General features: G+C 37.1%; 1 protein-coding gene across 1 annotated transcript in view; it reads left to right on the forward strand.

The window, feature by feature from the left end:
* The window catches only part of cfap58 (cilia and flagella associated protein 58), a gene marked incomplete at both ends in the record, with an annotated part of 183,719 nt that overhangs the window by 99,492 nt on the left and 71,012 nt on the right, over positions 1–13,215 (forward strand). The window lies entirely within an intron of this gene.

A 13,215-nucleotide genomic window follows, 5' to 3' on the forward strand; every position in this document is an offset into this window, starting at 1 on the left:
AATGTGAAGTATTTGCTCTGGCTCTTGTATCAAGTATTTTGTTCCGTTATTATACTGCTTGTTGTCATCTGTTGACATTGTACAGTACAAGCAGAATGTGGCGGTTGGTCGGTGTTGTATTTGTCCCGCCCCTCCTCCACTGTGATTGGACGGCTGGGTGAAAAGTGACAGTGATGAGCGCTGCGCTTTACTCAAAGTTGAACATTCTTCAACTCTCTGCAAACCAGTTAAAAACGCCGAACGCTCAGCGCTTGAGCGTGAAATACTCGCTCAGCGCCTCGTTACGCTCATGGCGTTCTAAAAACGCGGCGCTCCCATTGAAAACGATTGAATACGCTAGCCAGCTGCGTGAAAAAAAACACTTTGGTGGACTCGCGGCCTTAGGGCGATTTCACACTAAAGCGTGTATGACGTCAGAGATCGATTCTCTTGGTTTGTGTTAAAGCTGTTTACGGTTCATGTAGACTGCTGTTTGACAAGTAATCTGGCATAGTATTGAGTAAGTGAAACACTTGATGCACTTAGTTCATTGTCATACTTTGATGGCACAAACCTTTTTTACTATTCTCTAATGCTCTAAAACATCATAGAGGCAGGCATTTGATTGCTTTTCTGCAACACTCATGTACTCTTTAGAGGTATAATGACATAATGATTATGCCTCAATCAAAGGTACATACGGCACAGAGAGACAAAGCTAATTGGGTCCTTGTCAGATAATTCTCTTTTCAGTATTGACCCCACAAGATGTTTATTGATATTTTCTCAAAAGCCGTAATTCACCACTTTCTATAACAGTCACTTTTTTGTCACTAAAGACATGCGATAAAAATCACTTTTAATGGAGTTCTTGGCTGAGTAAAAAGGAGGCAGCAACAGCTCACTGTGGAAAATGAGGGAATGTTTGAAAGCACTGGCAGGTCTCGCATCTAAAGCCAGATCTTTAATAGATGGGTTTTACTAACCCTCTACTGGTTATTTTAGTAGCGTGAGGGGTGGTGATGACATCACATACAGTTTCTCCTCTATCTCTCAGGCCATTGCAAAAATTGCTAAAGATTCAGTGAGTGTGAATGATGTACAGAAATTTCCATTTTTCCAAAATTACTGAATTGTTTTAACCAAATGTTTTCATAAGAGAGACAGCCACAGAAAGAGACTTTCTTCTTCTTCTTCTTCTTTTACATTTCTGAGATATTTATTTAACACTTTATTTATTTTTATTTAAATAGCAAAAATCTCTATATTCAAGCGACAAGCATTTGAAAATATGATTAGTACACTAGTGACTCTTTTTGTGACTATTAGCATGTCAGCCGATTCATTCAAAAACACTGATTCACTCAGGAACAAAAAGTGTTTATGAATAATTCACTTTTTTTTAAACAAAGAAATTGACCTTTAATGGGCTTAATGTGCCCTATCATACACCAGGCCCAACACAAGTGTTTTTTGCTAGTTTCAGGCCGACGAAGTTATCATTTTCACGTCCAGTGTTACGTTGTTTAAATAGCAAAAGAACTCGCGCCCATCTGTTCGCCCATGGGCGTGCTGGTCTGAAAACGAGGTGTGTTCAGTGTTGCATTGTTGCTATTTTGAGGCAACTGAAAATGACTGCGCCATTGACCAACAAAAACCTGGTCTAAAGTCTATAGCGCAGTATTTTTTTGTGTTATTTAAAGGCTGCGTTAGTAATATACGCCTATAGGCGGGTGCACAATGCGAGTACACTCTGCTTATTACACACACAGGGATGCGCAGCAGCACACAAACATTTTTAAATATTAAAAACAAAAGGAAGTGTTCAGTCTTTCCGCTCGCAAATTACGCCATGTAAATAGCAAATTCGCCATGGTGCAAGCGCAACTGGCTTTTAAAAATGGAATGGGAGATGAGACTCTGATTGGTTTATTGCACGTTACACCCAAAACACACCCATGAGAGACTAGGTACAACCCTTTTGGACCATGCGTCTGTCGCGCTGACAGTTTTTTCTGTTTTAAACTGTTTTGTATTCGGACATGCCCTAAGTGCACCTGCAACCATGCACTTCAGACCATGCACACAGATCGTTAAAATAGGGCCCAATGAGTGACTCATTCAATCATTTTCTCAATGATTCGTTCACAGCTTTGATTTATTAATTAAAGAAACAAGTAACTATGGCTGAATTCAGAATCACATGCTGGCATACTACTCTTACTATTTCTGCCATATAAATATTTGACAGAAGCGGTATGAGTAGTATGTGGTTCCAATTTTAGCCTATCTTTATGATTGAGGCATTTAATAATTCACTAGAATGATTCATGCACAACAATGATTTATTCCAGAAGAAAACAAGTGACTGTCTTTATAAGTGAGTCATTGAATCATTCACTCAAACTATGGCTGCATCTGGAAACTGAAAAATGCTGACTTCAGAGGATCCATTCCAAGGTTGGAATTCATCAAGCCCCGTCCGAATCCAAAGTTAATTTCACTTCCGGTCTCCTGAGATACCTTCATCTGATCAATTTTTGAAGGCAGCATAGATGTATCCTTCACCGCCTTTATCCCACAATACCGTGCTTTCCATTTTGTAACAGTTCAGCTAAAAAATAAAGATGGCATCTGAAAGTTGCGGTTGTTTGCAAAATCATTGCCTGATAGGGCAGCGAAGCAACAAATCAGCTGCCTAAGTTTTCAGACACAGCCATTATGTCCACAACATTTATTCGTTCAAGAACAAAACAAACGACTTTGTTTAAGTGACTCATTTAAATATTTACTCAAATGATTCGCTCACAACACTGATTTATTCAAGAACAAAATAAGTGACTGTCTTTATGAGTGAGTCATTGAATCATTCATTCAAACAGTTTACATTTCTAATTCATTAATGAATGGAACATGTGACTGTCTTAATGTGCTAGTTTAATTAATTCACTCAAATCATTTATTCAATAACGAAACTACTGTGTGTGTTTTTGAGAAAACAGAAGGGCTAGTTTTTTTGTTTTTTTTTTGCCCATAGACTTCACATCCATGAAGTATGATTTTATTGCTAGTCGTCTGCAGTTGGATTGGCATTCTCATTTTAGAAAGCTTCTTCAAAAAGAATGTACATTTTAAATGCAGTTATCTGCTAAAAAGTGAGCAGTCACATCTCTCTCCAAACCAGCCATGCCCGTTGCACCTTTAACTCTTAACGGAAAACATAGACGTGTAATAGTCCTTCCTATATTCTGAAACATATGCGATCAATAAGCAATCAATAAGCTAGCGGTAAGGTTTCAGAGAGACTAGTCAACAGCCACTGTGCCAGATGGGCTGACTTGATGCCGAGCTTGGATGCCAAGAACTCTGCAGATATACAAGCCTCCCTGGTAAACAGGTGGCACATTTTAGTCATTATTGCTGTCATCAGGGCAATGTAGTTCCCTCAAAGACGCTGACTGTAGCATATCGGTGACTGGGCGTGAAGAAATATTTCCTTTAGGCTTAGCATTTCTGGGACAAGTATATGAAAGGAAAGTCTCACGAGGAACTGACATCCTTCAATGTTTACATTTATACATTTAGCAGATGCTTTCCTCCAAAGCGACCTACAAATGAGGAATGCAACAACATTCAAGTTTTTTTCCAGTAATAAAAAGTGCTACAATACAAATTGAATTTTTTTTTTTTTTTCAAGGTTTTTGAAAGAAGTTGGTTATGCTTACTTATTTGATCACAAATACAGTACAACAAAACAGTAATTGTCAGCATGCGGTTGCACAAATGCTGAAATAAAAGTGCTAAATCTATTTGCAAGCAGTCATAATGAAAGCAAATCTCAAAATGTACACTTCTCAGGATAACAGGGAACAAAAACACAGTGAACAGAACAACCTCTTATTAATGATGAGATCTGACAAAGACTGAACCAAACACAGATACCCCTTTTTTACCAGAATGTTTTTTCTGGAGCCAGAGCCTCTTCTTGGCCAGCCGAACTGGAGTCTGTCACGAACTGGCCGCATGTTTCCACAGACTCGACGAACGAACGTTGATGTAACAGTGCTATGTGTTGTTTACCTGACTATAACCAGTCTAAAAAAGGAGTGGTAGTGTGGCACTTCTATTTTGCTGTTCACAGTACAGTTTGGGAGTTATTCTAGCAAACCGGTGTCTTGACGAATATTGCCAGCACTATGTTTGCATTGTTTCAAGGGTAGGTTTAGGGTTTGAGGTTGGTATGGACGTTAATAAAGCCTCAAACTACTTCACACCTCATGAATGTTATGCTGGTAGCACAACCTTATAGGTAGCATTTTTCGTTGTCGAATGTTGTCCTTTTCGAAGATTAATTGAAATATCCTGTGTGGGGTTGCACCAGCCGTTCGTAAGTTCTTTCTTAAATTGGAACGTAAAGTCCACACTAGAGGCTTAGTAACTACTAGCTAGTTTGTAACTGACTCTGTACTTTTTTTGGTTGCACCATTTTTTCTTAACCCTTAATCGTCCCTTGGGGTCCAGCTGACCCCACTGGACTTTTCCTCCATTTTTTAAAAGTGTTCCCTTCATCTCAGGGCCATGAGACTCGGTGACTTTTTCTAAATAATCTATCTAAACATGCACAAAAAATCTGGGCTTGATTTGGTTGTTCTAAAGGTGTGTAAAAAAAAATTTACCGTTTAAGTCCCTCGGGGTCAGATTGACCCCACATTGAAAATGAATGGGAAAGTGTAAAAAATACATTTTTTTTCACTTTTTTTGTCAAATATTTTTTACTAAATCCAGTATAAATCTGAAAATTTCCACATTTATATCAAGGTCTGGTCCTAGAGCATAAACACAAAGTAGAACGAACTTTCTGTCTCATACACACACGCACACACACACACACACACACACACACACACACACACACACACACACACACACACACACACACACACACACACACACACACACACACACACACACACACACACACACACACACACACACACACACACACACACACACACACACACACACACACACACACACACACACACACACACACACACACACACAAACACACACATGTGTGTGACTGCAACAGAGAGCATTTTTATAGAAACTGGCAAATAAAATCAACAAAACTGGCATAAATCTGAAAGATTTTCATACATAAATGAAGTACTAATACTAGAGCACAAATGCAATATGGAACAAGCATGTTCACTCACACGCACACACACACAAACACAAACACAGGTGTCTGTTTTTTTTGGATTTTGGCAATGAATGGGAAAATATAAAAAATGCTTTTTTTTCACTTTGTTTGTAAAAAAAAATCAACTAAATCCAGTATAAATCTGAAAATGTCTACATTTATATCAAGATCTGGTCCTAGAGCATAAACACAAAGTGGAACGAACTTTCTGTCTCATACACACACGCACACACACACACACACACACACACACACAAACACACACATGTGTGTGACTGCAACAGAGAGCATTTTTATAGAAACTGGCAAATAAAATAGACAAAACTGGCATAAATCTGAAAAAATTCCATACATAAGCGAAGGACAAATACTAGAGCACAAATGCAACATGGAACAATCATGAGAAAGAGAGGGAAAAGGGCAAATAAAAGAAAGATGAAAGGCAGCTTAACTTTTGCATAACTTCCCTATGGACCTCTATTGGATAATGTGGTCATTGCACTCTCTTTCTCTTTAACTATAATTCCTAAAGTTTTTCCACAAACCTACAGATGGCGGTATTCTATCCCTAACACATAGAGCAATGTCCAAAAACTATTTATATTTATTTAAGATCATCATTCAAGTGATTTTTTCATAAAAAAAATATTTTTAATGAGCCAATTTATGACATAGTTAAGTATTTGTGCAGTAAATAGGTAAAAAACTACCAAATACCCACAAAAACACAGCATAAATGTATAGTTGAGAAGTAAATAAAAAAAATGATATATAGTTTTCCATATAAAAAAATTATATTTCCTTATGCAATCGCTCTGTAAAAGTTTGGGGTCTATCTGACCCCAAGGGACTCAAACGTAAACCCTACTTGAGGGGCGATTAAGGGTTAAGGCAGAACGTAGCTTGTAGGTTGTAAGCTCTCCGTAAAGTAATGCGTAGTCGCATAATATGAGGTTTAACCTCAATGATCCAATAGTAGCCTTCAAATAATTGAGCAGAAGTTGTGTTGAAATGCTGTGAATTTCAGTTTATCCTTCATTCGAACTACTTTTGCCTCCTGTAACTAACGGTAAAAATGAGTTTTCATTAAATACGATATACTTAATCATGAATAACATAAGTGCTTTTATATAACATTGAGAAACTGTTTTTGAAACGAAATGAATAAGGATCAATACAAAATACTGAAATGACATTTATTGATTATGATTATGACTGATTTTATTTGACATGCACAACACAGACCGATGGGACATATGCACACAGCGGTGCTCTGTTTTGGAAGGGTTCGTGCTGAAGAGCCGCTAACAAAGTAATCTATTCACATAATGTTTTCTCTTTTAAAATGTAAGCGAGTGTAAATTTCAGCGTAATCATATATGTGTAAAGAATGGAAGTCTGTCATGTAAAAAGAGCTTATTGATGCAGTTCAGTCAGTCTGCTATATTTATTCCAACCATTACTCCTGATCTGAGGCTTCCGTAAATATTTAGTTTATACGTAGAGTTACGCTTCAACTAAGTTTAATGGTGCAACACAAAAAAATATTTAGTAATGCATAAGTTGTAACTTAGCCTAGTTTTGATGTAAATGGGCACTAAGTCGTAACTTACACACAGCTGGTGCAACCAGCGCCAGGAATCTCATAGTAAGACATTCTTGTTACATTTCATAATAGTCTGTATTATGACGCTCCAAAAAGATCCTAAAGAGTTCAGATGGGAGTTCATCTATTCCTGTAGCGTGACCTAAGGAGAGTTGCTGTACCGCTGTTGTCACCTACTGAAGCGGAAGTTGTGACAATTTTGACTTGACGCCGCTGTCTTAGTTTGTCAAGTCATGGGCCCCTGAACTCTAATCAACAAGCTTGTGATTCTGTCACAAATAATTCCCCGTCTCTGTGTAACATAGCAATTAAATTGTGCTATTGCAACCACAAATAAAGCTGTATAAAAGATGGACAGAAATTCCTCTAGTCCATAAGAACTCCGCTCAAATGTGCCAAGGAAACGTACTCGTCTCAACATCCACTCAATAGAGGGAGAGACTGATTGGAATGTAAATGCTACCATTTTCTTAATAATGACAGCCTCAAATGAACTCTTACAAGAGATTGCAATCAAAGCTCATGTACATAATGATAATGTATGCAATTTTAAATCATACATAGATACATTCTCATACATTTCACTCTACCCATCAGGTCATCATGTGTCATCAGCGCTCGAAGTGGTACTTCACTGGTACTTCTATATATTAAAGGATTAGTTCACCCAAAAATGAAAATTAGACCATGATTTATTCACCCTCAAGCCATCCTATTTGTATATGACATTTCTTCTTTCAGACGAATACAATTTTGAGTTATATTGAAAATGTCCTGGCTCTTCCAAGCTTTATAATGGCTGTGACCGTTGGGTCATTTTTGAAGTCCATAAAAGTGCATCTATCATCATATAACTGCTCCACACGTCTCCGGTGAGTTAAAGGATTAGTTCACTTCAAAATGAAAATTTCCTGATATTTTACTCACCCCCATCTCATCCAAGATGTTCATGTGTTTCTTTCTTCAATCGAAAAGAAATTACGTTTTTTGAGGAAAATATTCCAGGATTTTTCTCCCCGTCACAGCCTTCCATGGCAACCAAAATGTTGAAGGTTCAAATCAATGCAGTTTCAAAGGACGGGCTTCAGAGGTTCTGCGTGATCCCAGATGAGGAATAGGGTCTTATCTAGTGAGACCATCAGTCATTTTTTTAATACTTTTTAACCTAAATTGCTCATCTTACACTGCTCTGCGACATGACAAGGAATGCGCAATCACGGCGGAAAGGTCACGCCAGACGTAGGCAGAAGTACCGCCCCAAGCGAAGGACTACTACAAACGCCCTTGACCAAAAACACTCCATTTTCAACTTCAAAATCATCCAACATCGTTGTTTTACCTTTTTTTTTTGTTAAAGGGCGTTTGTATTAGTCTTCGCATGTGCGCTTTGTAAACACAGGGGCTTGGGCTGCACGATTTGGGATTATTAATATCTAATTGTGATTATTCTGGTTGAAATTGCGATTGCGATTTAAAATGTGATTATTATTTTTTTATTTTTACAAATGAAAAGTGTGTATATAACATTGTGTTTATATATTAATATGGCTAATAATAATTATAATGATGATTATTATTGCTAAATAAAAATAAGAAATATTGCTATTACAATAACATTTATAATAATAATAATAATAATAATAATAGTGTTAGTTAGTAAAGAAATTATGGGTTACCTGTTAATATGCAGACAGCCTATGACTAAACATCATTAGAAAGGTCTAAGGGTTTATTGTAAAAAAAAAAAAATAATAATATATATATATATATATATATATATATATATATATATATATATATATATATATATATATATATATATATATATATATATATATATATATATATATATATATATATATATATATAATTATAATAATTATTATTATCATTATTATAAAAATCTGTGCTTTTTATCTGTGATATCAATTTCTTAAACTATATGTCTTTAATATGAAATATGAGCCTCTTATGCATCCACTGTGGGGATTGAAATTCCTGTACATTGAAGAAAAACATATGGATTGTCATATAAATTTATTTAGAAGTATTATTTTTCTTATTTTCTACCCAAAAGTTTCATTCATACTGGAGGCCAGAGGGCGCCCTCGAGCAGAAACTCCACATTTGCCTCAGTGAAGTAATTGTTCTCAGGAAATCCCTAATGTGAAGCTAGCGCTGTATGCTGAATAAAATGAAGATAGAAGTGCTTTGACTGATTAAACATGAAGATAATACTTCTGCGACAAGATATGGTGTATTGAGTTCTTGAAGTCTTCTCTGGTATTTTCATAATAATAAAAGTATTCAGTGCTGATTGACATTCTGTGATAAGAAGCCACATCAGCTCGACTGACTATATGAAGTGAGTTAAAACCTGTTATTAAACGTATTTTGTTGGACAACAGGTATATGAACGCTTCACATTACTAGTTTGTGAAGATGTTTGGTGCGTGTTGCTTTTTCAAGCACACATTATAATAAGCGACTCAAACTCGCAGTGCTTTCAGACAGAGCAGCGTTTACTCCTGATCACAGAGCCGCTCTTCACTGACACACTGGGCATATATTTATTTAATTAAAATCGCAGCATTTGCGCTTTCATAATCGCACATAAGCCAAATCACGATTGCGGTTCGATTTCGATTAATCGTGCAGCCCTAACGGGGGTGGTACTTCCGCCTACATATTGCGTTTTTCTCAAAAAACGTATCGACTTTTCGACTAAAGAAAGAAAGACATGAACATCTTGGATGAGATGGGGGTGAGTAAAATATCAGGAAATTTTATTTTGAAGTGAACTAATCCTTTAATAAAGGCCTTCTGAAGTGAAGTGGCACGCGTTTGTGTAAGAAAAATATCCATATTTAAAACTTTATAGACTAAAATAGCTAGCTTTCGGCGGTCAGCGGTACGCAAGTGAAAGAGTAAAAAGTTACGGTGAAATAGTAACCCTTGACCCTTGACACGTGTATTGACGAACGCAGGATAGAGCAACATCTAAAGAAGAAGTCTAAAACGAGAATTTTTAAAGAGAAATGGCTGAGATATAAGAGAGGAGGGGCTTGAGTTTTTAATAGGACATTTTTAATATAACTCGAGTTATTGACTTGAGGTAAAATCATGGTCTAATTTTCATTTTTGGGTGAACTAACCCTTTTATCTGTAGCGTATCCTTACTACCTTGTAGTTTGTGGTGTAACTATCTACTTTTTGAACGGGCAGATTGACTGTAGTAGAACTAGCTTTATGAGTAAATTGCAGCTTGGGAAGCAACAGTTTCAAAGTAGCTTCTCAGACAAAAACATGGGACTTTTTTTTTATACCTACCAATTTTTCAGTAAATTAGACCATGATAATTTATGCCATAATGAACTAAATTCTGTTGCATTTTGCCTAGAATATTCATTAGAAGATTAAAATCACAGAGTGGAATGAACAATACAGAGCACGGACCAATGATGTGAAAGTGTGTTTATGTGTGTATGAGTTTTTTCTTTGATCCTGCTTTGAAGCAAATTATTGCGTTGGGTGTTTGTCTACTGTAATGAGGGGGTCTTTCCATTTCAAATGATTTCAAAGAGCCTATACTCCAAAATAAATTATGTTTGGCTAACTCTGCCTGAATCACATGGTTGCCCTTACGTGCACTTCACGTCAATTAAAACAGCTCTTACACGAGCATTAGTACGTGTTCTACTGCTCTCGAACTTTTCCCCCATCCTCTCCATTCCCCCTGTTCTTTATTGCATTAGAGAAACATTATATAATTGCCTTTCTGAAATATGGACAGGAATAGAAAGAAAAACAGAATGAGGGGGGGGGGGTAGGGGGGTGGTAGACCTTACCTACAGATAGACCTTACCTTTGACATTTTAGCTCACTGGTGCACATTTTCCGGACAGAGGCCTTGGACTCTATCACAGCTCATTGTTTTATATGTGTACTGCTGTAGGCACATTTCTGTAACTGCTCTCTTTCTTTCTCTCTTCCTTGATATCTGTCTCACACCAGTGCCCACTAGCACTTGTCCTCCATCCTTTCTACCTTTATTACTCTATTTTCTCTTTTAATCGTGAACATTTCTAGTTCAGCAACCAGTATATCATTGAAATGTGTCATTTTCTATGATTTAAAAAAGAAGAAAATTACGTGGCAACATGGCAAATGTGAACTGTGATGAAGTACGGTACATCATACTCTGTCATTCTACTCTAAAGTACATTTAGGCCCAATCCCATTTCTACCCCTTAGCCCTTCTCTTTCCCCTACCCCTTCGTTTTGCGCGTTCACGTGAAGGGGTAGGGGTGTCTTGATTATTTTTTGGCTGGAGTGGTAGGGGTAAGGGGAAGGCCTAGATAGCCCTTCAAACGAAGATTTTTCAGGACCACACTTCGAACAAAGGGGTATGAGGAGTTTCCCTCCACCGACTACCGTGCTGCATAGAATGTGTGTGTGTTGCCACTTGGGATCGATCACTTGCGTGTCGCCTGGCTGCCGTTTCTCCATAGCTTGCTAAACGCACTATTTGCGGGATTTGAACACATATTAATAATAGTTAAAAAATATATATCTGGTCATCCTTCATAACGCAGTCGATATTTACAATACATATCATCTGTAAACTCTTGCGTTACCAAGGCAACGACTGACTTGACGTATAACGTATGAACATTATCGCAGCACCACAGTAGATAACGAAACCATATCCGTACCGGCCGGCTCAGATCAGCACGGAATGGAACGGTTAATAAACAAAGAGAACAGTTTGGTCCAATGGAAAAGCAGCTTCACTAGTCTTGTATGTTCTGTATCATTCTGTATCATCTTAGGAAACTCTGGCTCATGTTTTTGAACTGAAAACGAGCGACATTTTATTAAGTCCAAATACAGCGCAAAACTCTGTTGGGAGTGAGTCATTTGTTAAACGTGCTCGCGCCTGATTTCTGTTAGATATAGCCTACGCACTTCATTGCTGTTCATACTGGTTAAATGTCACAGGATTTTATAATAAAAGAAACGGGGTATGATGAGGTGTAATGGTATAGTAGTGGTGTCCCATTTCTTAGGGGAATATTTTCACCCCTACGCCTTGGCACTCTGTTTCAAGGGGCAAGGGTAACAGGTAGGTGTAGGGGTAGGGGAAGGCGAAGGGGTAGGGGAAGGCGAAGGGGTATAAAATAGAATTAGGATTGGGCCTTACTCTACATTGCACACTAGAGTTGCATGGCACGGTGCTATCACATTACCATAAATAATCATATAAATAATACAAAAATACAATAATAAAATCATACTGTATTGTATAATAAAAAAATACAACTATCATTATTACCAATTAAAGTTATAATGAATAATATAATGAATATAATATAATTCCTTAAGTATTGTCTAACATCATCATTATTATTAAGCACATTTACCCCCGGTTTCACAGACAATGCTTAAGCTAATCCTAGACTAAAATGCATGTTTGAGCTGTTTTAACTGAAAGAATCTTGCACTGACAAATCTTAAAATGTGTCAGTGGCATTGTTTTGTCTAAAGATGCACACCAGTAATGTTTTTTTCTTGGGCACGTTTATAAAAGTTACTTAAATGTCCTAATTGAACTAAGGCCTAATCCTGGCTTAGTCTAAGCCCTGTCTGTGAAACCGGGCCTTTGGTACCTGAATGTGCTTCTACTGTGATTTAGTATAAAAAATGTGTCAGTATTGAAAATTGATATTGCCTATTGGTATTTTTTCACTTTGTGGGCTTTTTTAAAGACCCCCTGTAGTGAAAATCAAGTTTTGAATGTTGTTTATACGTCTATGTGGTGTTTTTAATATGTTTTAAGGCAAACCATGTGCAAAGTCATAAGTCAATACCATTGCTGAGAATTTTCTCCTTAAAACTGCAGTGAACCAAAGACGCAGTTTGAAATCACTGGAGTTTCTGATGTCACAAACTACCTTGTAACCAATCATCTCAACGTGTGGGCGGGCTTTAGCATATCATCATTACTATGCTGCAAAGCTGGGGAGTCTCAATAGAAGTCAGATTATCCCGGTATATTTTTCTGTTGATATGAAAAATCATGTATTTTTAGCAATGGGTGAATTATGTATATGATGTATATTATGATCCTATGATGAACTATGCCTTTCTCCACTGACGTTCTAAGTTGTTCAAAGTGTTTCTAATGATACTGATTTTTAGAAGACAGACTGAGATGGCGAGCTGGAACATGGTTTGTGTAACATTAGCAACGCATTATTAGCTTTTTGATTACATAGTCAAGCAAAAGGAAAATCATATTAATTACTGTTCTGTGTTCGACGTTTTAAATAGTGATACATTTGTGTAGCGTTTACTATAGTAAAGTTGACCTGACTGAGTGGTTCTCTGAGCTGGTGTGAGGGAGTGGAGGCGGGACTAATTT

This window comes from Gobio gobio (genome assembly GCF_949357685.1).
Source record: "Gobio gobio genome assembly, chromosome: 3".
Taxonomy (NCBI): Eukaryota; Metazoa; Chordata; class Actinopteri; order Cypriniformes; family Gobionidae; genus Gobio; species Gobio gobio.